Source organism: Entelurus aequoreus, linkage group LG06 (assembly GCF_033978785.1).
Source record: "Entelurus aequoreus isolate RoL-2023_Sb linkage group LG06, RoL_Eaeq_v1.1, whole genome shotgun sequence".
Lineage (NCBI taxonomy): Eukaryota > Metazoa > Chordata > Actinopteri > Syngnathiformes > Syngnathidae > Entelurus > Entelurus aequoreus.
The window spans coordinates 25,374,774-25,400,430 of NC_084736.1; the positions used below are offsets into that span (position 1 = coordinate 25,374,774).

General features: G+C 39.5%; 1 long non-coding RNA gene across 1 annotated transcript in view; it reads right to left on the minus strand.

The window, feature by feature from the left end:
- Positions 1 to 2,700: 2,700 nt before the first annotated feature.
- LOC133652026 (uncharacterized) overlaps positions 2,701 to 25,657 on the minus strand; it is a 47,552-nt gene continuing 24,595 nt past the window's right edge. Inside the window, exons 3-4 of the long non-coding RNA XR_009826520.1 lie at positions 17,727 to 17,823; positions 2,701 to 3,118 (exon numbers count right to left, since the gene is read on the minus strand). This is a non-coding gene — a long non-coding RNA (uncharacterized LOC133652026). The remainder of the gene's footprint in view (positions 3,119 to 17,726; positions 17,824 to 25,657) is intronic.

Here is a 25,657-nt window from a genome sequence, read left to right on the forward strand (position 1 = left end):
CAGTTTGAACATCAAATAAGTTGTCTTTGTAGCATATTCAATTGAATATGGGTTGAAAATGATTTGCAAATCATTGTATTCCGTTTATATTTACATCTAACACAATTTCCCAACTCATATGGAAACGGGGTTTGTACATATAGACTATTATTTGGGCACTATTGACTAGTGATGTACCAAAAATTTGGCCGTCGAAAATAGACTTTGTTCACCGAAACTGGATGTTGTGATGAAATATCCACTTCCACTGGCGTGCTGTGTCTTTCCCCGTGCACACGAGTGGTGTAGCTCGCCCAAAGCTGACGAAAAAGCCACATACGGGTCGTATTCAGGTCCCATTGCGTTTACACTGAAGACACATTTGAAAAGATCAGATTCCAATCGGAATCAAACTACTTCCTGATGTGGCCTGAATCTGATGCCAAAATATCAGTTTTGAAGCACTTTGGAGCCTTTAGACCATGTCACTTGAGGGCTTAAAAATCAGATTTGGTGTGCAGTGTAAATGGGGCTTAAGTTGCAAGGAAAAAAATCGGGATTTTGAACCTTCCCGCCCTGAGTTAGCGTAACGATTGTCACAGTGAACCAAAACATCCAGTTTTACTCGCTAGCATTAGCTTATATCTAGAGATTTGTTTTTCCAAGCATGGTTGTGAAGAAAGTGAATGTCAAGAACCGTGCGGAGAAAAATCAGTGGATGATATTCATTGAATTAAAGAAACAAAGCGTGTAGCTAGCTAACTTGGGGATGCAGTTGGAGCGTAGCACTGCTAGTCGGCACCATACTGAAGCAGAACGAGTCCATAACGCCAGCCAAGGACGTTAAACTAATATCTAAACATTTATCCATGAAAATATGAAGAAGCTACTGTCTGTGTCTTTGACGTAGGAGCAACTAGAAGGTGATACCTTATAAGTCCACACTCACACTCCAAGGTAAATGAATATAACATTACTTCATAAAACTAATGTACTTGTTGAACTACATTGTGTTCCATTTTCACACAATATTTATATTAATAAAGCTATTTATAATTTTTAAAGGCATGTTACATGTTAAAAGCGTCAATTAAATAGATTTCAATTCATTCCAATGGGCGATGCTGATTTAGGATACAAGTGTTTTGAGTTAAGAAGTCCATCAAAGAACCAACTGAGTTGAGGTACAGTATTATTGGATGTAAAGGTTGCTTGCTGCACTTTGTGAGATTCACATGAGCTCTGTGCAATAACTCCACATATTCTTTGTGTCCAGACTTTAGAGACACAACGTGAAATAAACATTTTGTCAGTTAGCAGTTTGCTCCAGCGTTCAGGCTCCAACATCGTTACTTTGCAATCTCGGAGCACTTGGAATGAAGATGCCTATCGAGAATAGAAAGATGTTCTCTTTATTGGTTTCAAAGATATCATCTGATGTATTTACCTGCCCAGTGACGCACCTGACATATGCAAACAACAAAAAAATCTTTTTTGGAGCGGAAGACCAACAGGACAACCTCCATTCGAGAGAAAACATGTTTTTGTTGAACATCCAAAGAGAACTATGCATGTGTAGCTGAGTGAAAGCATGCTTTTGTTTGTGTGTGAACATTCTCAAAGCCTTTTGCTTTGGCAAAAAACACCGTACTTTCCGGACTTCTAGCACGGTGGGATATAAGCCACACCCACTAAATTTTTGAAGACATTTTTCATCTTTTTTCCATATGTTAACCGCACAGAACTTTAAGCTGCAGATATATATGTTGTGCCATCCATCCATCCATCCATCCATCTTCTTCTGCTTATCCGAGGTCGGGTCGCGGGGGCAGCAGCCTAAGCAGGGAAGCCCAGACTTCCCTCTCCCCAGCCTTTTCGTCCAGCTCCTCCCGGGGGATCCCGAGGCGTTCTCCGGCCAGCCGGGAGACATAGTCTTCCCAACATGTCCTGGGTCTTGAAATTAGTTATTTACGCATAAATATTCTGTAAATATTTATGTACATAACTTAATTGTTTCCAAACGGTGTAGGAAATGGATTAGAAAGGACAGATTTTTAAAAATTATAATAATTTTTTTTTTTTTACTTGAGACTTCCCGTGGGCCGGATATTGGATGGGGGCGGGCCGTAGTTTTGAGTTGAGTTGTTGAGTTGAGTTTGAGTTTATTTCAAACATGCAAGCATACAACATGATACATCACAATTTCCAGTTTCTCTTTTCAACATGTTCGAAAAAGAGTAGGAAGAAGCAGAGCTTATTTAGTTTAATTTGGGGACCCCTGAGCTAAACAGACTCAATAACTCCATGGTGACGTTTTGGTGATTTTACTGAGGAAGTTGTGAAACTGAAAGAATACAAAAAGAATGCCGTTGTAAGTTAATACTAACAAAGATACTCGGGAATATGTTAGCATATTAGCTAATGCTAATGACGCCAGTTTCATCACGTTACGATAGCACATACACATATGCATGAAGGCACCCCTACAGACATCACACGTGGGACGGTTTAGTAAGTATAAGTTGGTTTATTTATATTGTAAAACTTAAAAATGTTGCTTGGAGAAACGCTATGGACAGTTATACTTGAGCAAACACATCCAAAAGATAACACCATAACACCAACAATAACACAGCATTTCAGTCCTCTGCTTGGGTTTAATGAAAACTATTGAACAAAATATATTATGGCCATTAGCCCAAAACAAATCCATAAATAGGTTGCACCGTTTTATAAGTCGCAGGGTTCAAAGTGTAGGAAAAAGGTAGCGGCTTATAATCCGGAATATATCGTATGTATATTTTTTGGTTCCGTCCAGTTGTTGCATGGGGGACTGTTGTTAGGCACGCACAGTGAGGGAAGGAAGAAGGTGACTGCCTGTGAAGCTGGTAAGATGTGCTACAGTCTGTCTGCTCCTTTTGTTCAGCGAACCGTGTTTGGAGGCTTTTAATTCCGTCTTGTGCTGATTCTGAACTTATTGAGAGCTGTCAGAACGTGTGAAAGTTCTTTTTTTTTCCGGTTGGGTGAAAAAAATTGTCATTATGCCACCTTTTTAAGTTGATGCTCTCCCTCTTTGTTATGTGGTTTGCTCCGGTGGACAGAGAGTGTATTCACTGTGCTCTCTGTGCCACTTTTCCATCTACAGGGGAAAAAAAACAGAAAAGTGCAGATACCTAAAATCAGCGCGTTGAGTTCTTCATCAGAGAGACCCTTTGTAGTCTGCTACACAAAACTGGTGCCGCCACCCTGATGAGTGAGGTTTAAAGTAGCAGTTTAATGGAATAACAAGTTGTACTTTATATGTTTGTGTTTTATTGTATCCATTTAACCATATCCAATTGTATTTACAATCCGCAAAGTATGTGAATGTACTGTCTAAACATCACAAAATGCCACAAATTCAGTCGGCCATTGTGAAGATTCCGCTCCAAACATCTTCGGCCATTTCCGTATATTCAGGGTCAGATAACATCGCTTTTAATTACCAGATAAGTCTCACTGGAAATACGCAAAAAAATGGAAAGAGATGTGCTGTTTGTCATTCACAATCCTTATGTAAGACAAGAACACATGTGCTTGGCTTTTTTTACGCATTCAAAATCGTAAATAAATAGCCAACAATTGAGTCAACAGATAGAGTCCTCTATTGCGCCCCTTAAAGGCCTACTGAAATGATTTTTTTTTATTTAAACGGGGATAGCAGATCCATTCTATGTGTCATACTTGATCATTTCGCGATATTGCCATATTTTTGCTGAAAGGATTTAGAAGAGAACATAGACGATAAAGTTGCAACTTTTGGTCGCTGATTAAAAAAAAGCCTTGCCTGTACCGGAAGTAGCGTGACGCCACCAGAGGAAGGACTCCTCAAAATTTCCCATTGTTTTCAATGCAACTAGAGCGATTCGGACCGAGAAAGCGACGATTACTCCATTAATTTGAGCGAGGATGAAAGATTCGTGGATGAGGAACGTTAGAGTGACGGACTAGAATGCAGTGCAAGACATATCTTGTTTTGCTCTGACCGTAACTTAGGTACAAGCTGGCTCATTGGATTCCACACTCTCTCCTTTTTCTATTGTGGATCACGGATTTGTATTTTAAACCACCTCGGATACTATATCCTCTTGAAAATGAGAGTCGAGAACGCGAAATGGACATATACAGTGACTTTTATCTCCACGACAAAACATCGGCGAAGCTCTTTAGCTACTGAGCTACCGTGATAGCATCGGGCTCAAATGCAGATAGAAACAAAATAAATAAATCCCTGACTGGAAGGATAGACAGAAGATCAACAATACTATTAAACCATGTACATGTAACTACACGGTTAATAATTCCCAGCCTGGCAAAGCTTAACAATGCTGTTGCTAACGACGCCATTGAAGCTAACTTAACAACAGGACCTCACAGAGCTATGATAAAAACATTAGCGCTCCACCTACGCCAGCCCTCATCTGCTCATCAACACCCGTGCTCACCTGCGTTCCAGCGATCGACGGAAGGACGAAGGACTTCACCCGATCATCCGTGCGGTTGGCGGCTAGCGTCGGCTAGCGTGTCTGCTATCCAAGTAAGTCCTCCTGGTTGTGTTGCTACAGCCAGCCGCTGATACACCGATCCCACTTACAACTTTTTTCTTTGCGGTCTTCATTGTTCATTAAACAAATTGCAAAAGATTCACCAACACAGATGTCCAGAATACTGTGGAATTTTGAAATGAAAACAGAGCTTTTTTGTATTGTATTCAATGGGGTACCAATACTTCCGTATCAATCGTAGACGTCACGCGCATACGTCATCATATCTAGACGTTTTCAACCGGAAGTGTGGCGGGAAATTTAAAATTGCACATTATAAGTTAACCCGGCCGTATTGGCATGCGTTGCAATGTTAAGATTTCATCATTGATATATAAACTATCAGACTGCGTGGTCGGTAGCAGTGGGTTTCAGTAGGCCTTTAAAACCCTCTAAAACAGGGGTCACCAACGCGGTGCCCGCGGGCACCAGGTAGCCCGTAAGGACCAGATGAGTAGCCCGCCGGCCTGTTCTAAAAATAACTCAAATAGCAGCACTTACCAGTGAGCTGCCTCTATTTTTTAAATTGTATTTATTTACTAGCAAGCTGGTCTCGCTTTGCCCGACATTTTTAATTCTAAGAGAGACAAAACTCAAATAGAATTTGAAAATCCAAGAAAATATTTTAAAGACTTGGTCCTCACTTGTTTAAATAAATTCATTCATTTTTTTACTTTGCTTCTTATAACTTTCAAAAAGACAATTTTTGAGAAAAAATACAACCTTAAAAATGATTTTAGGATTTTTAAACACAAATACCTTTTTACCTTTTAAATTCCTTCCTCTTCTTTCCTGACAATTTAAATCAATGTTCTAGTAAAAAAAAATTTTTTTATTGTAATGAATAATAAATACATTTTAATTTAATTCTTCATTTTAGCTTCTGTTTTTTTCAACAAAGAATATTTGTGAAATAATTCTTCAAACTTATTATGATTAAAATTCAAAAAAATTATTCTGGTAAATCTAGAAAATCTGTAGAATCAAATTTAAATCTTATTTCAAGGTCTTTTGGATTTCTTTTAACATTTTTGTTCTGGAAAATCTAAAATAAATAATGACTTGTCTTTGTTAGAAATATAGCTTGGTCCAATTTGTTATATAGTCTAACAAAGTGTAGATTGGATTTTAACCTATTTAAAACATGACATCAAAATTCTAAAATTAATCTTAATCAGGAAAAATTACTAATGATGTTCCATAAATTCTTTTTTTAAGTTTTTCTCTTCTTTTTTTCGGTTGAATTTTGAATTTTAAAGAGTCGAAATTGAAGATAAACTATGTTTCAAAATGTAATTGTCATTTTTTCGTGTTTTCTCCTCTTTTAAACCGTTCAATTAAGTGTAAATATCACTAATTATTAATAATAAAATAGAGTTAAAGGTAAATTGAGCAAATTGGCTATTTCTGGCAATTTATTTAAGTGTGTATCAAACTGGTAGCCCTTCGCATTAATCAGTACCCAAGAAGTAGCTCTTGGTTTCAAAAAGGTTGGTGACCCCTGCTCTAAAACATCCAGAAACCGCCAACAATACTCCATTTACATGTCGTCACCTGAAATTTAACCAAATATAAGTGATATTATAAGCGCTAACGCAGACGGACTATTTTAGCGGCGCATTGATAGCAGTGACCTAATGCTAGCTTATGCGGCTATTGTTGACACACTGAGCCGGCGGCTGCTTCTGCTTCATCTCAAACTTGCTAAAAGTAAATTCTAGATTATAATTCATGCATCTCTCACCTGGTAATAGAGAAAGGTGGCCATGATCTGACAGGCTGGTCGACTGACATCCCAGAGGTGGTGAAAAAGACACAAAAAGACGCTAGCTGCGGCAACTTTTTTTAACCCTTCGTGAGGATTGCGATTGAGTCTTCATCTAAACAGGATTATGTGAGCCTCTTGTCGGTCGGCATTCCAGCGACAGCGGAAGTTGTACAGTAAGTGTTTGTTTCATTAATGTTTATTATTGTTAGTTTGTATGTTTAGCACCTAGAAATCCTGCTGATGCTATCAATTAATTAATCATCCATCCATCCATCCATCTATCCATTTTCTACCGCTTGTCCGTTTCGGGGTCGCGGGGGGTGCTGGAGCCTATCTCAGCCACATTCGGGCGGAAGGCGGGGTACATCCTGGACAAGTCAATCAACGTTTATTTATATAGCCCTCAATCACAAGTGTCTCAAAGGGCTGCAGAAGCCACAACGACATCCTCGGCTCAGATCCCACATCAGGGCAAAAAAACCCTCAACCCAATGGGATACAATTAGAAACCTTGGAGGAGACCGCAGATGTGGGGACCCCCCACCCCCACCTGGCGACCGGTGCAATGGACGTCGAGTGGATTTAGTTAATAGTGTAGGAGTCCAGTTCATAGTGGGGCCAGCAGGGGATCATCTTGAGTGGAGACAAGTCAGCAGCGCAGAGACGTCACCGACTGATGCACAGATCCACCCCGGGTCCCGACATTGAACAGCTAGCGTCTCATCTAGTGTTTCAAAAAAGCTGGATCCATTTAGCACTCGGCTTCTAAAACTTAATGCTCATCCTCCTTGTGTTTGGGCTCAAAAATATAAGGTTCTGAATCAAAATTAATCGTTGGTGGCTCTCACGAGGTTTGCTTGATTAGCATTGTTGTGGATGGGTAAGGCAAGGCAAGGCAAGGCAACTTTATTTGTATAGCGCTTTTCATACACAAGGCAGACTCAAAGTGCTTCACAGACAACAAAGTGAAATGAAAGAAAATAAAAGCAAAATTAAAATGCAGACAATAAAAATAAAAACAGTGCAGACGTTAAAAGTTAAAAGATTAAAAGATTTAACTGAAAGCTAAGGTGAACATAAAAGTCTTCAGTCTAGTTTTAAAAGTAGTCAGAGTTGGGGAAAGTCTGACATCTTCAGGAAGTTTATTCCAGCTATTTGTTGCATAGTGACTGAATGATGCTCTCCCTTGATTTGAGTTTACTCTTGGAACCGCTAACATATTGGTCTCAGAAGATCTTAGTGATCTAGAGGGCTTATATAGTGGGAGCATATCAGTAATATACTTCGGCCCTAGACCATGTAGTGATTTATATGTGAGCAGGAGGATTTTGAAATCAATTCTCTGATGTACAGGGAGCCAATGTAAGGATTTAAGAATTGGTGTAATGTGCTCACATTTTTTGGTCTTTGTTAGAACTCTAGCAGCAGCGTTCTGAACAAGCTGTAGCTGCCTGACAGTTTTTTTGGGAAGACCTGCAAGGAGACCATTACAATAGTCTAGCCTACTGGTAATAAAGGCATGTACAAGTTTTTCAAAGTCTTGAGCTGACATGAGCCCTCTAAGTCTAAGGGGTCTGTGGTTCCTCCTGCTACGTCACGCAACTGGCGAGGTCGTTATCTTCTCAAAATGGCCCGGGAATCTCTGTAAGATTGATAATATGTTGATCATATCTATTTACTCGCAAACTTTGGCAGTCTTTTGGTGTTATAAATCAGACATATTTGATAATAACTTCAACATAGAGGCAACTCGTTCTTCCATTCTACTGCTACTTTAAGGGGGTGAGTGTAACAGAGGTGTACCTTGGTAAAACTCACTCACTGATAACTTCAGGAGCAGTAAGTAAGTAAGTACATTTTATTTATAAACAACACCATCCTCCCTGGACTGCTACGAGACAAGCTCTACCAGCTCAACATGCCCGACTCCCTCTGCAGTTGGATCAATGACCTCCTGACGGACCGAAGACAGCACGTGCGGCTGGGGAAGATTGTATCGGACAGTCGAACCACGAACACTGGTACTTCTCAGGGCTGTGTACTTTCCCCCTGGCTCTCCTGCCTGTATACAAACTGCTGCACCTCCAGTCACCAGTCGGTAAAGCTGCTCAAGTTTGCGGACGACACTACCCTCATCGGGCTCATCTCGGATGGCGACAAGGAGAGAGGTGGACCGGCTGGCGTCCTGGTGCAGCCTCAACAACCTGGAGCTGAACGCCCAGAAAACAGTGGAGATGATCTTGGACTTCAGGAAAGTCAAAGCCCCACCATCCCCCCTCACCCTGATTGACTCTCCGACCCCCGTCTCCATTGTGGACTCCATCCGTTTCTTGGGCACCACCATCACCCAGGACCTCAAGTGGGAGCCGACCATCAGCTCCCGCATCAAGAAGGCCCAGCAGAGGATGTACTTTCTGCGGCAGCTGAAGAAACTGAAGGTGCCGACCGAGATGCTGGTGCAGTTCTACTCAGCCATCATTGAGTCCATCCTCACCTCCTCCATCACCGTGTGGTTCCCCGGCGCCAAAGTCCAGGACAAGCATAGACTGCAGCGCATCGTACGTGCTGCTGAAAAGGTTATTGGCTGCAAACTCCCACCCTTCCAAGACCTGTTCTCCTCCAGGACAAGGAGGCGTGTGGGTCGGATCACAGCTGACTCTTCTCACCCTGGACAAAAACTATTCTCCCCTCTCCCCTCAGGCAGGAGACTACGGTCCATCCAGACCCACACCTCCACCTGAACAGTTTTTTCCCCTTGGCCATCAGGCATATTAACAATAACAAGATCTGATAGCTCAGTTACAGCTCATGTTATTCTATTCTGTGTTATATGTGTTTTACGTTGCACGATTGCGCCAAGTAAAATTCCTAGTTTGTGAACCTGTTCTCAAACAATGGCAATGAAAACTCTTCTGATTCTGATTCTGATAAAGCGCTTTTCACAGATAAAATCCCAAAGCGCTGTACAAAACATAGGTGAAGTAAAACAACAATTTAATTCAAAACAACAGGGGCAACATCATAAAAATGATACAAAGTTGATTAAATTGATAGTTAAAAGGTGCATAAACTAAAAAGAGAAGTTTTCAAATGTTTCTTAAATGTTTCAACACAGTCAAGATCATGGAGGGACTGGTGCAAATTGTTCAATAGTCTGGGAGCTATAGCCTGGAATGCCAGGTCTCCACAGGTTTTAAAACAAGTTTTTAGGATCTTTAGAAGACCCTGGCCTGAAGACCGGAGGCTGCGCCCTGAAGAGTCAGTGATGTACTGAGGGGCCCCACCATGCAACGCACGGAATGTCAGGACTAAAATCTTAAACTCAATGTGGAATTTAACTACAAGCCAATGAAGAATGCTGACTCTTGAGTTGATAGCCCAGGCTTTTAGCTCGGTAGCTAGCACGCTCATCTCTCATGGGGTTGCAGCACCCAATTTCGTAATGACAATAAAGTCCCATTCCGATTCACCTGTTATTTTGCCAAAAATAAGCCGTGTGTATGAGGCACACATGGGCCTTCGAGGAAGCTTCTGATCACAGTCAGAAATAAAACACACCAAGTCTTAAGTCTTACGGTCTTTTACCTTACGCACGCACACCCACACACACGCACGCACGCACGCAGACAAACACACAAGTGTTTCTGCTGGCAGGCTGACAGCAGCGTGCGCACAAAGCTAAAGGCTTCTGATGGTGATCTTTCAGAAGTCTCTGGAGCAGATGGTTCACCAAGTCGCAGCGAAGCTTGGAAGGTAAAAACGAGCAAACGAGCGATGAAAGCGCGGCTGCTCTCCTCGTGAACGCTCATGCAAAACGTACGCGCTGAGGCAGCGTGGGAATTCAACCCCGGAGTCTCGAGTCGTCAGCAGCAAATGTTTTATTCTCTTTTACGCGCATGCCAGGAATGCTGCCCAACAAAGCAAAGCCGGGAGCCCTCTGGAAGTTCTCCAGTTGGAAGGAGCGGCAATGGAGGACGACCGGACGATCGAAGCGGTCGGCAAGACGAGCAACGAGCTCGAAAACTAAAAAAATGGTGCTGGTGGGCATCTCCAACCTCGACCTCCAGCCTGACGGCCGCCGTTTGACACTCTCCAGTTTCTGAGTGCGGCACTAAGGAGCCTTGGCAAAGGTCAGCGAGGGGCTGAAGGGTGTGGACGCTCTGAATAATTCATGGTCGCTGTTGAAATGAGTGCGGAAAATCAATTGTGCACCAGGCGGCCATATTTACGACCTCAGCGTGCCAGGCAACATTTACTCACTAATTAGAAGGAGAGAATCAACAAGTATAATGGATTGCATGAGGACGGGGAAGGGAAGCTTGCTTCTACGCACACACACGCCCACACACACACACACACACACACACACTCGCACATCAGTTTCCTCCTTACAATTATATTAAGTGGCATTTAATTATATTTTTTAATTTGTCAACAGATGACAACTTAAGTAATTTATGATTACTTTTATGTACAGTGCACGGAAAGTGTTAACAGTACTTTATTTTTTCCCACATTTTGTTATGTTACAGCCTTATTCCAAAATAGAATAAATAAATTTTTGTCCTCAAAATTCTACACACAATACTCCATAATGACAAGATGATTTTTTTTATTTTGCAAATGTTTTAAAAATAAAGAAATATTTTGTTAATGCACCCTTGGCAGCAATTACAGCCTTAAGTCTTTTTGAATACGATGCCACAAGCTTGGCACACCTGTCTTTGGGTAGTTAGGCTCATTCCTCTTTGCAGCACCTCTCGAGCTCCATCAGGTTGGATGGCAAGCGTTGGTTTTCCTTTTATGAAACTAAATGGTATCTAGGGCTGCGTATCCTGGCCAATTCCCCAAATCGATTGGTTCAGAAATCAAAAGGTTTGCCGAACTCGATTTGATTCAATTTACACTGAAATATTGAAAATGTTTCAAACCTGCAACAAAATGTAAATGCACTTTGTTTTTTCCCTTTACCATAGACCCTTATGGACAATTTAGACTTTTCTATTAGACTCAAAAGTACAATTTTCAAAAGAGTATTGCAAGTGAAAGTGCACTTGTATTACAACATTCAATCAGTACAAATTACATTAAGGCAGTGATATTTAAACTGGTACACGGGCTCTATCTAGTGGTACGATAAAAAATTATCACTTTATTAAAGTAAAGTGTTTTTTTTCCATATTCAAACTGTGGGTAATGTTACAGTGGTCAAAATTATTAAAAATATATAAAACCCCTGCCTAGATTTTTATGAATACTTAGGCCTGCTACGCTACTGTATTTTAATGTGTGTCATTATGGTGATATTTGGAGAGCCAAGTGTTTTCTCAGGTGGTACTTGAAGAAAAAAGTTTGAGAACCACTGCATTGATGTATTGTTTCTTCAAGTGCAAAATAATGCACAGTCAGACAGGATGTAATGCACGTTGATTTTATTGTGAAAGCCGGAAGTGTTTGCTTGGTTTTTCTGGTGCACTTGGAGACAGGGCTGTATGCCGGGAGATGATTATGCCTTGTCAATTGATATTGCAAAATGTAATTTAGTATTTACCTAGCCCTAGTCTAATCCTATTTAATAACAGTGTTATATATTAATGGCGTTACTAATGTCGTTACTTTTAGCATAACACATAATCTAAGTAGATGAGGCAATTCCTGAAGGAATTGCATGTGAATGCTCCAATGCTGAAGTTGAACTGAAATCCTGGATTTTTTTTTGGAATTATTGAAGTAGAGCACACATTTCCCAAACTGACTGAATATTTTGAAGTTGGAACAGTTGGAATCAGATGAAAAATGTGGGCATTGTGGAACTTTGAAGAATGTCCCATTGATTTCAATGTAAATTTCCCCAAAACGTGGGAATTTCTGGAAAAGCGGGAATTGTTATAAAAATGGTTAAAAAAAACAAAAACTTGAATGGTCTGAATGAGTTGAAATGGTTGGTGTTGAATTTTTCAAATTGGTCGAGAAATGTTGAAGTAGTAACTGTCATGTCTTTTGATCACGTTTTGTTTTAGTTATGTCCTGTTTGGTTTTTGGTCACTTAGTTCCTGCTTTTTCACTCCCTTGTTTTGTTTCGATGGCAACCATTAGTTTCACCTGGTTCACATTTTCACTCACGCACCTGTTGTCACTAATCATGTCACCATTATTTAAGCTTGCAGTTGCCAGGCAGTCGGCCGGGCGACATTACCTCTGTCATTATTATGCCCTGTTTATTCCCTAGTTTATGCTTCATGCCATGCCACGTAAATGTTTGTTGTTTCACGTCACAGTAAGTGTAGTTTTTCATGTCCATAGTTTCTGTCTAAGTGTTAGTTTTTGTTTAATAGTCAAGTTTTATCTACGCCTTGTGCGCGCCTTTTGTTTGTACCTTTTTTGTAGTTTATAGTAAAATTAAATAATGTATTTACCTCCAAGCCATGTCCGCTCCAATTTTTTTTGCATCTCGGGAAAACAAACCCCGCCATTGTCCACGTCCTGACAGTAACATGTTGGATTGAGAAATGGTATTCAAAATTCCTGGAATTTCGGGAAATCCGGGAATTTTTCCCGTTCAAAAAACAACTTTGTTTTTTGTTCCGATTAAGAAGAATGTTTTGACGGTAGAACGGTTGAAATGCGTTGAAAAATGTGGAAGAAATAGTTGCCAGAAAAAAGGGTGGAAATAGGGCTTTGGAAACCAGGAATTCTGGAAAATCCTGGAATTTGTTTTAACTTGGAAAAAAGGTAGTTTACATTTACAGGATGGTGAAATGTGTTGAAGGTTTAATGGTTTGAATCGGTTTAAAAATGTGGAAATGGTGGAAGTTTGAAAAATGGCCAACTAATTTTGAATGGGAAAAACGTCCCGGAAAACCTGGAATTGTGGGAAATCTCAGAATTTTTGGAATTTGTCAAGGGAAAGCCCACAATTCCCGAATAGGCTGAACAGTTTGAAGTTGGACCGGTTTGAATCGGGTGAAAAATGTGGAAATGGTGGAAGTTTGAAAAATGGCCAATTCATTTTGAATGGGAAAAATGTCCCGGAAAACCTGGAATTGTGGGAAATCTGGGAATGTATGGAATTTCTCAAGGGAAAGCCCACGATTCCCGAATAGGCTGAACAGTTTGAAGTTGGAACGGTTTGAAAACCTGGAATTGTGGGAAATCTGGGAATTTTTGGAATTTGTCAAGAGAAAGCCTGCGATTCCCGAATAGGCTGCACAGTTTGAAGTTGGAACGGTTTAAAAACCTGGAATTGTGGGAAATCTATGAATTTTTGGAATTTCTCAAGGGAAAGCCCACGATTCCAGAATAGGCTGAACAGTTTGAAGTTGGAACGGTTTAAAAACCTGGAATTGTGGGAAATCTGGGAATTTTTGGAATTTGTCAAGGGAAAGCCTGCATTCCCGAATAGGCTGAACAGTTTGAAGTTGGAACGGTTTGAATCGGGTGTAAAATGTGGAAATGGTGGAAGTTTGAAAAATGGCCAATTCATTTTGAACGGGAAAAACATCCCGGAAAACCTGGAATTGTGGGAAATCTGGGAATGTTTGGAATGTCTCAAGGGAAAGCCCACGATTCCCGAATAGGCTGAACAGTTTGAAGTTGGAACGGTTTGAATAGGGTGAAAAATGTGGAAGGTAGAGCGCGCAAAAATCTGGAGAAGAAGAGGAAGAAGTTGAATAGACTAATTTTGGTGTAGAAAACCACTTTTAAGTACATTAAATCGCCGTTACCGATACGTTTGATGTAACGTGGCACGCGACTTTCGATGTGGTTTTATGTAAACATGACAGCGTCAGAAGCACAGCAAGTTCAATACAGGAAATATATTTTTTCTACTGAAAGCAACAACCAGCACCACACTGAAATTAACTTGATATCAAACAGGAAGAGGCGACATCACACAGCAAACAACACACGCTCATACACACTTTTACTACCACTCACTGGGAATAACGTACCACAAATCAATAATTGAAGTGACAAGCTTGCGATCAAAAAATACCCAGTTTGTGGGTATAACAGCCATGGAAGCACATACACTCTCTTTATTAACCAGAGGTAACACAATCAAGTGAAAAGATTCAACACAGCTGCCATCGTGCAAGAGCTAACAAACACTGCTGTCTCTCTCACTTAGCAACAGGCGCCACCTTTAAAAGCACACACTCTACTTTCATGTAACATCTTTCAACTGCATATGCCAGATATTTTAAGTAATTTTTTTTTTTACATTTGAAGTAACAATAATTACTTTCCCTAGTAATTAATTAATAATTCAATTATTTGTTTGGCAACTAAGTAACTATAATAAATTAATTTTTACAAGTAATTTTCCAAACACTGGTCATTTCTGTATGTACATGCTTACATTTACAATTTGTCATCTGCTATCCGTATCATTTGTGGACAAGCTACCGCATTCATTAAATGAAACATTTTTTATGGATTATTAGGAGCGGAGCAAGCCCCGCAGAGCAAGGGCCCTATTGAAATTGCCGTGGTTTTTCTTCTGTACGTTTGGACGCCCCAAATATGCCCATATTTTGCAAGCGCGTCAAGTATGGCAAGATATTTTATATTTTGTTGGTCCCGAAAATGAAATTACAAAATTGGCTCTCTAGCGCCACCTTCAAAATTTGAAAACATTAGCCCCTCCCCCTCACCAGTACCACGCGTCGACACGAAAATCGGCAAAGACGTCTATCATGGCGCACATAAAAGTCTCAAGAACCCATATCTGAAAACGAACAGGAAGTCGTCCATCTTGGTTTTCGTCTTCCATTTTTCGGCGAAAAAAAGGGGTGGTTCTTTAGCGAACTCCTCCTAAGGACTTTGACGAAATGAGGCACGGTTTAAATTACAGATAATTCACATATAGGCGATGATAAATTGCAAACAAAATTTTCCTACACCATAAGATGTGGGCGTGGCATGGCGGCAAACTTTACTCCGATGGTTCGCCAACACACAAAACGTTTACACAAATTCAGATCTTGATATTTTTTGGTAGAAATGATGACAATGACACAGTGAAGTGCCTAATTGGTAAGTACCCGTCTCTACCTAGTCGTAGTGGGCAGAGCTTAGCGGCGAAAATTGCCCTACGCCATAGCCAATCTAGCTGGGATTTCTGCAATTTAGGTGATCAGAGATGGATACTAAACTGATGGGGTGATGATAAATTGGTGTAGGCGTGGCATGGCTAAATTGGCTGTCAAAGTGCACCAACTTGTTGGAATATGTACTCATCCTTCTACTATCCAGGTGAGAGGCATGGTTTATGATCCACAATAAAGTTTGGCGAGCAAGGAAACAAAGAAGCAGCTTACCTCTCGATGATGTCAACATTGGCACGCAAGGTTGTGATCACGTCGCCACTATAGTTTGTAGGGCTGTGAATCTTTGGGTGTCCCAATATTCGATTCAATATCAATTCTTGGGGTCACGATTCGATACAAAATCAATTTTTTTTTTCAATTCAACACGATTCTCGATTCAAAAATGATTTTTTTCCCGATTCAAAGCGATTCTCTATTCATTCAATACATAGGATTTCAGCAGGATCTACCCCAGTCTGCTGACATGCAAGCAGAGTAGTAGATTTTTGTAAAAAGCTTTTATAATTGTAAAGGACAATGTTTTATCAACTGATTGCAATAATGTAAATTTGTTTTAACTATTAAATGAACCAAAAATATGACTTATTTTATCTTTGTGAAAATATTGGACACAGTGTGTTGTCAAGCTTATGAGATGCGATGCAAGTGTAAGCCACTGTGACACTATTGTTCTTTTTTTTTTTTTTTTTTATAAATGTCTAATGATAATGTCAATGAGGGATTTTTAATCACTGCTATGTTGAAATTGTAACTAATATTGATACTGTTGTTGATAATATTCATTTTTGTTTCACTACTTTTGGTTTGTTCTATGTCGTGTTTGTGTTTCCTCTCAATTGCTCTGTTTATTGCAGTTCTGAGTGTTGCTGGGTCGGGTTTGGTTTTGGAATTAGATTGCGTTGTTATGGTATTGCTGTGTATTGTTTTGTGGGATTGATTAATTTTAAAAAAAATAAAAAATACAATTTTAATTAAAATTTAAAAATTAAAATTAAAAAAAATTGATTTAAAAAAAATGAGAATCAATTCTGAATCGCACATCGTGAGAATTGCGATTTGAATTCAAATCGATTTTTTCCCACAACCCTAATAGTTTGTCTGCGTTAGCGCTTATAATAACAATATCACTAATACTCGGTTAATATTCAAGTCACAAAATGTAAATGGAGTATTTTAGCGGTTTTTTGATTGTTTTTTTTAATCGGGTTTTGTGGGCGGAATAGAGGACCTTCAATTGGCTCTGCTGTAAACTGACTTTTATTTACGTTTGATTAGAATGTGTTAAAAAAATACAGGGTGATTCAAAAAGAATACGCCAAAATTATCACTCAATATTTAAAAAATGGAATACAATAGAAAACCTAGCTTGAACGCTTGTGTTGTACATAACTTTGAGTATGTATTTCATGCTTTATACGTTTTTACCCAATTCTGTTCTAAAAGCAAGCTGCAACGTGACAATGGCATTTCTTTTCACAAACTTAAGCACACAAAACGCCTTCTGTTGAGGAGTCGCCATATAGAGGGTAAATAAACATGTGATCTTGAAGGACTACATGACCACAACGGTGAAATTGTAACAATAAAACTTGGATAACTAAATCAAATGACCATTCATTCAGTCAGTCTATTGCAATGCTTTAGAACTGAATAAATGTGTGATGATTTTGGCATATTCTTTTTGAATCACCCTGTATGTACATCCGACGTCATGTCTTTTATAGTGATTCTAAACGATAGGCAAAATTCCAAAAAAAGTGCAGTTCCCCTTTAAAGAGTTGTTTTTTTACTCGTAAATGTTTTATTGTGATGCATTTCTGTTTGCTTTTCATCTAATTAAGCACGTTCATCCATTTCAGCGTTTGGCCTTGTGATTATTTTAATAACCTTTTTTCGCTGCCGTCTTTAACCTTTTTACAGATTTCGTGCATCGGATTTCCATCAGCCGCACTGATGTTGGCAGAATAAAGAGCAGCCGTGTTTTGATTCTGTGACTATTTGGTGCTGAACTGACCCATTTTGCTCGCAGTGATCGTTAAGTCATTAAACTTTCATCGGATGGGCCTCTAATTTAAGATACGCGTGATTAATGGCCGAGCGTTGCGGCTCTACAGGCGTCCTCCGAGTATGAACATCACAACAGGCGCCGCAGCTTAGCAACGGTATGTGTTCATCTTTTGGCCCTTGTGGGCGGAGGTTCCCGCGTCAAGGCAGAACAATGGAGAGAGACGTCCACGATGAAGGCCCTAGCGAGTTGGAGAGCAGCGTGAGCTCCTTGGTTACCTCAGGATGTCCTTGAACACCACGCCGATGTCATTTGGCGCCCACGCCGCTCGCCGTCTTGCCTTCGGCCTCGCTTCCCTCTTCACGGATGCTCACACTGAGCACAAACAAAGGATGGACTATGAGCTTCACGCTCGTCTCTCCACGATCACACCATGAAAAAGAAAGTGTCACATTTTTACATTTGCACAATCTGATGAGTGTTCGCCGCGCACAGCGTTACTGTACGGGACATTGTGAACGTGACACAGTGTGTTCTATACTGCTGGGAGCGCTGATGAAAGTGGCAAGTCATTCCTGCACTTCCTTTCACGCGCCACGTTCCTCTTGTTTGCCGCGCATCTTCTCATAAAGTCAACCTGAGGATGTAGCATATAAATGTGAACTCTAACGTGCAGTTATCTGTTGAACGCTATTGATGGCCAGCGATGGGCAAGCTACTAGGAAAATGTACTAAGCTAAGCTACAAGTTACTCTCGATTAAATCAATCAATCAATCAATGTTTATTTATATAGCCCTAAATCACAAGTGTCTCAAAGGGCTGTACAAGCCACAACGACATCCTCGGTACAGAGCCCACATACGGGCAAGGAAAAACTCACCCCAGTGGGACGTCGGTGAATGACTATGAGAAACCTTGGAGAGGACCGCAAATGTGGGTAACCCCCCCCCCCCCCCCTCTAGGGGTAGACCGAAAGCAACGGATGTCGAGTGGGTCTGACATAACATTGTGAAAGTCCAGTCCACAGTGGATCCAACACATCAGCGGGAGTCCAGTCCACAGCGGGGCCAACAGGAAACCATCCCGAGCGGAGACGGGTCAGCAGCGCTGAGATGTCCCCAACCGATGCACAGGCTAGTGGTCCACCCGGGGTCCCGACTCTGGACAGCCAGCACTTCATCCATGGCCACCGGACCTATGCAACTCCCCCTCGCAAGGGACAGGGGAGAAGAGGAGAGAAGAAAAGAAACGGCAGATCAACTGGTCTAAAAAAGGGGGGGTCTATTTAAAGGCTAGATTATACAAATGAGTTTTAAGATGGGACTTAAATGCTTCTACTGAGGTAGCATCTCTAACTGTTACCGGGAGGGCATTCCAGAGTACTGGAGCCCGAATAGAAAACGCTCTATAGCCCGCAGACTTTTTTTTGGCTCTGGGAATCACTAATAAGCCGGAGTTCTTTGAACGCAGATTTCTTGTCGGGACATATGGTACAATACAATTGGCGAGATAGGCTGGAGCTAAACCGTGTAGTATTTTATACGTAAGTAGTAAAACCTTAAAGTCGCATCTTAAGTGCACAGGAAGCCAGTGCAAGTGAGCCAGTATAGGCGTAATATGATCAAACTTTCTTGTTTTTGTCAAAAGCCTTGCAGCCGCATTTTGTACCATCTGTAATCTTTTAATGCTAGACATAGGGAGGCCCGAAAATAATACGTTACAGTAATCGAGACGAGACGTAACGAACGCATGAATAATGATCTCAGCGTCGCTAGTGGACAAGATGGAACGAATTTTAGCTAATGTAGCTAAGCTGTACCGGAAGTTATCCCCAGAGAATTGTAGCAAGCTACACTACAAGCTACACAGCAAAAGTAGCTTACCACATTAAAGCTACATATATACACACACATACACACACACATACACTCACGTACAGGCCAAAAGTTTGGACACACCTTCTCATTCAATGCGTTTTCTTTATACTCATGACTATTTACATTGTAGATTGTCACTGAAGCAATCAAAACTATGAATGAGCACATGTGGAGTTATGTACTTAACAAAAAAAAAGCTGAAATAACTGAAAACATGATTTATATTCTAGTTTCTTCAAAATAGCCACCCTTTGCTCTGATTACTTTTTTGCACACTCTTGGCAGTCTCTTGATGAGCTTCAAGAGGTAGTCACCTGAAATGGTTTTCACTTCACAGGTGTGCTTGAAGCTCATCGAGAGAATGCCAAGAGTGAGCAAAGCAGTGATCAGAGCAAAGGATAGCTATTTTGAAGAAACTAGAATATAAAACATGTTTTCAGTGGGTGATTGGGGGCGTGGTTAAAGGCCTACTGAAATGAAATTGTTTTATTTAAACGGGGATAGCAGATCCATTCTATGTGTCATACTTGATCATTTTGCGATATTGCCATATTTTTGCTGAAAGGATTTAGTATAGAACAACGTCGATAAAGTTCGCAACTTTTGGTCTCTGATAAAAAAAAACCTTGCCCCTACCGGAAGTAGCGTGATTTTGTCAGTTGTTCACTCCCTCATATTTTCCTATTGTTTTCAACGCAGCTAGAGCGATTCGGACCATTACCCCATTAATTTGAGCGAGGATGAAAGATTCGTGGACGAGGAACGTTAGAGTGACGGACTAGAATGCAGTGAAATACATATTTTTTTTCGCTCTGACCGTAACTTAGGTACAAGCTGACTCATTGGATTCCACACTTTCTCCTTTTTCTATTGTGGATCACGGATTTGTATTTTAAACCACCTCGGATACTATATCCTCTTGAAAATGAGAGTCGAGAACGCAAAATGGACATTCAGTGCCTTTTATCTCCACGACAATACATCGGCGAAATGCTTTAGCTACGAGCTAACGTGATAGCATCGTGCTTTAACTGCATATAGAAACAAAAAAAATAAACCCCTGACTGGAAGGATAGATAGAAAATCAACAATACTATTAAACCGTGGACATGTAAATACACGGTTAATGCTTTCCAGGCTGGCGAAGGTTAACAATGCTGTGCTAACGACGCCATTGAAGCTAACTTAGCAACCGGACCGCACAGAGCTATGCTAAAAACATTAGCTCTCCACCTACGCCAGCCAGCCCTCATCTGCTCATCAACACCCGTGCTCACCTGCGTTCCAGCGATCGGCGGAAGGACGAAGGACTTCACTCGATGCGTTTGGCGGCCCGGAGACGTAGGAAGTCAAGGTGAGGTCGGCGGCTAGCGCGTCTGCTCTCCAACAAAGTCCTCCTGGTTGTGTTGCTGTAGTCCGCTGCTAATACATCGATCCCACCTACAACTGTCTTCTTTGCAGCCTTCATTGTTCATTAAACAAATTGCAAAAGATGTCCAGAATACTGTGGAATTATGAAATGAAAACAGAGCTTTTTGTATAGGGTACCATAACTTCCGTTAAACTGACTTCGTCACGCGCATACGTCATCATACCGCAACGTTTCAGCCGGATATTTCCCGGGAAATTTTAAATGTCACTTTATAAGTTAACCCGGCCGTATTGGCATGTGTTGCAATGTTAAGATTTCATCATTGATATATAAACTATCAGACTGCGTGGTCGGTAGTAGTGGGTTTCAGTAGGCCTTTAAGAGGAAAGTATATTTACAGCTAGAATTCACAAACTCAAGTATTTCATATATATATATATATATATATATATATATATATATATATATATATATATATATATATATATATATATATATATATATATATATATATATATATATATATATATATATATATATATATATATATATATATATACATATATATATATATATATATATATACATATATACATATATATATATACATATATACATATATATATACATATATATATTTATATATATATATATATATATATATATATATATATATATATATATATATATATATATATATATATATATATATATATATATATATATATATATATATATATATATATATGTGTATGAAATACTTGACTTTCAGTGAATTCTAGCTATATATATATATATATATATATATATATATATATATATATATATATATATATATATATATATATATATATATATATATATATATATATATATGTATATATATATATATATATATATATATATATATATATATATATATATATATATATATATATATATATATATATATATATATATATATTTTTTTTTTTATTATACATATAAATAAAATAAATACTTGAATTTCAGTGTTCCGGAGGCTATCCAGTAGATGGAAGCATTGTCCTGTTTAACTTCTCTGTTCATGAATGAGTATATCATTTTGGCAAGTTGTTTATATTGTGGGAAAGCGGACGTGAGAACAGAATGTCCACATAGAGCTGGAGGGGGCGTGGCCTCCAGCTCCGGCTGAATACAGGGAGTTTGTCGGGAGAAAATTTCTGCCGGGAGGTTATTGGGAGAGGCGCTGAATACCGGGAGTCTCCCGCTAAAAACGGGAGGGTTGGCAAGTATGCAATACACTATAAAACTTGTTAAAAATGTTTTTTAAAGTAATTACTTTCTGAAATGTAATGTAAAAAACATGGTGTTTACTTTTGATGTCAATGCAAACCAAAAATCAGTTTGGCTAATGAAGATAAAGTCAAACACGCTTTGTTCTTCTCCAACAACACCATGTGGTTCAGTGCAACAGTTTGGCCAACACAAATAAACAGGAGTGATACCTCCCGCATCTAATACACAATCTTCATACCTCAGCTTGTTGATACTTCCCAGCCTGCGTTCAATTCGATGACATGACAAAACATTTGAGCTAGTATTGATGTTATTGGAACACTGACAAAGTTAGCAGTTAAATAAAGGACGAGTGAGCATCCCAGTAAACTAACGAGTTCATAAACAATGCCATTATTCAACTTATGAAAAAGTGGGACTTGGCACTGAAAATATCTTTAAAAAACTAAGCTACAAACAGATATACTGGTTTTTAATGGACTAAGAAATAAAGTGGTTAGTGAACTGAGAAAGTCCCAGTCTTTTTACTTCATGCTGATTCTCAAGGAAATACTTCACTCATTTGGAAACATATCAATAAATCAACCAATCGCAAATCTACTTGTTAATGGAATGTTTAGTAATGATGCTTCAGAAATTGCAAATGAATTGAATTTATATTTTGTTAATTCTGTTCAACAACTTGCGGACAGTTTTATCCCAAGACCACTACCATGCAATGATACAGAAGATTCACCCTCATCTTTTCACATAACATTGGCTAAACAAAACAACATACATGAAATTATTAGCCATCTGAACAATTCAAAAGCAAAATATATATTTAGGGCCCGCACGGCCCATGTAAAAGGAATCCCAACGGGAGTCCTTTTGCAATGGGACGAAAGGACCTATTGAAATTGTAAGGTTTTATTATTATTATTCTTTCTTTTTTCTTCCGCAGCTTTGCGCACTACTTTGACCCCCTTAACATGCTTCAAAACTCACCAAATTTGACACACACATCAAAAAACGCGAACAAAACTCTTTAGTCAAAAAACCAAACCCCAAAAATCAAAATTGCGCTCTAGTTAATACAGACACCTCTTTGATAAAAAAAAAAAAAAGCATGCTACAATATTATCATAACCCATATTACATTTAGTAAATCTATCCATTAAAAATGGTGAATTCCCACAAAGTTTTAAAACAGCTGTTGTGACACCAATTTTTAAGTCTGGTGCAGCAGATGAAGCATGCAATTATCGACCAATTTCAATTGTGCCTCTGATTTCAAAGGTATTTGAGAAGCTGGTGGCTGAACAATTGATGACTCATTTAGAGGAAAATAATTCACTAAATCCTAAACAATTTGGATTCCGGCCCAAACATTCTACTGAAAGGGCTGTGTGCCACTTCACTGGAGTGATCAAATGTAGTTTGGACAAGGGTAAGTATGTTGGAGCAGTATTTTTAGACTTTAAAAAAGCTTTCGACACTGTAAATCACCCAGTTATGATGACAAAATTAGAACAATTTAATGTATCAAAACAAACCATAAATTGGTTTAAATCATATCTTGAATTGCGACAACAATGTGTTCAAATGGTGTAAAATCAGACGTAATATATTGTGATTTGGGTGTGCCACAAGGATCTATTTTGGGCCCGCTGCTTTTCAGTATACAGGGTGACACAAAAAAAACGTTCATCAATAAAAATCGAACAACTTCCAAAATGTTATTTAGATTGACACAAAAATTCAGCTACATTAGGTTAAGTCTATGTAGCAGACATCTGTAAAGTTTCAAGTCTGTACCACAAAAACTCTTTGTTTAATTGTCAAAAAATGTGCTCTAAATGAGCTCCCCATTGCTGCAAGCACATTTGGATCCGGCGGGAAAAGTTCTCGATGACCCTCACACATTCTTCCCTTGGGATCGCTCTTACTGCTGCTGTGATTGCTGCCTTCAGATCAGGGATAGTCTGGGGGTTGTTGCCATACACCCTGTCCTTAAGGTAACCCCACAGATAAAAATCTGGGGCGTTCAAGTCCGGTGAATGCGGCGACCACTCCGGGTCACACCTGCGGCTGATCAGTCGGTCAGGGAAACGATGCTGTAGCCATGCCAAAGACTCGTTTGACAATAAGGAGGCACTTGAAGAAAAATGGGCTGCATGGTCGAGTCGCCAGAAGAAAGCCATTTCTGCGCAAATGTGTATCCCGCTTACATTACGCCAAACAGCACAGAGACAAGCCTCAAAACTTCTCGAACAAAGTAATTTGGAGTGATGGCTTTCTTCTGGCGACTCGACCATGCAGCCTATTTTTCTTCAAGTGCCTCCTTATTGTGCATCTTGAAACAGCCACACCACAATTTTTCAGAGAGTCCTGTATTTCAGATGAAGTTATTTGTGGATTTTTCTTTGCATCTCGAACAATTTTCCTGGCAGTTGTGGCTGAAATCTTTGCTGGTCTACCTGAATCCCTCATTTTCCACTTCTTAATCAGCATTTGAACACTGCTGATTGGCATTCTCAATTCTTTGGATATCTTTTTGTACCTCTTTCCTGTTTTATGCAGTCTTTACCTTTTCTCGCAGATCCTCCGACAATTATTTTGCCTTCCCCATGACTCAGAATCCAGAAACATCTGTGCAGCACTGGATGAAAGATGCAATGGTCTGTCAGAAGCCCAGAAACTCACTGACCTTTTATACACACACATTAATTACAAACAAACAGGTCACAGGTGAGGATTGGAACCTTGATTAGCTATTCAAACCTGTTTGTGTCAACTTTTGTGTATGTTATCAGATCAAAGTAACTGGGGTATGTAAACTTTTGATCCGGGTCATTTGGGTACTTTCTTTTATCATTTTGATTTAAAAAGAGTAAACACAGTTGTTTGCCAATAAATAGCTTCACACAACTATTAAGCATGAGTGGAAGAAAGGTTTTTGTGTTATCATTCATATTCTCTGAAGAATGGCCAAGAAATCATAAATTCTCCCAGGGTATGTAAAAAATTAAAAAAAAACATATATAATATAATCATACATATACAAATACACACATACATATATACACACATACATATACATACATATACGAATATATATAACCACATACACATATACACTGTACACACATATATTCATGTATATACACACATCTATATATACACACACAAATCTATAAATATACACACACATATATACTGTATATACACACATTTCTCTCTCTATACACACACATGTGTATATTTATATATACACGTATACACGCACGCACGCACGCACGCACGCACGCACGCACGCACGCACGCACACACACACACACACACACACACACACGCACACACGCACGCACACGCACACACACGGGTCCTACTTTGATTTATAAAATGTTTGTTTCTGCATTTAAAACACTTCCTTGTGGTCTACATAACATGTAATGGTGGTTCTTTGGTCAAAATGTTGCATTGATTATGTTTTACAGACCATCTTCAAGCCGCATTCTGGCCGTCTCTTCAGGATGCGCCGTTTTGTGGGCGTTCTTATTTATGTGCCTCCTCTTCTCCCCGTCAGCCATATTGTAGTTTTTAGTGCTTCCATAGCGAGTCTACTGACAGATATCAGTACGAACCACACGCTACTTTTTTATTCAAAATGGCAACAGCGGAGGATGCATGTGCATGTAC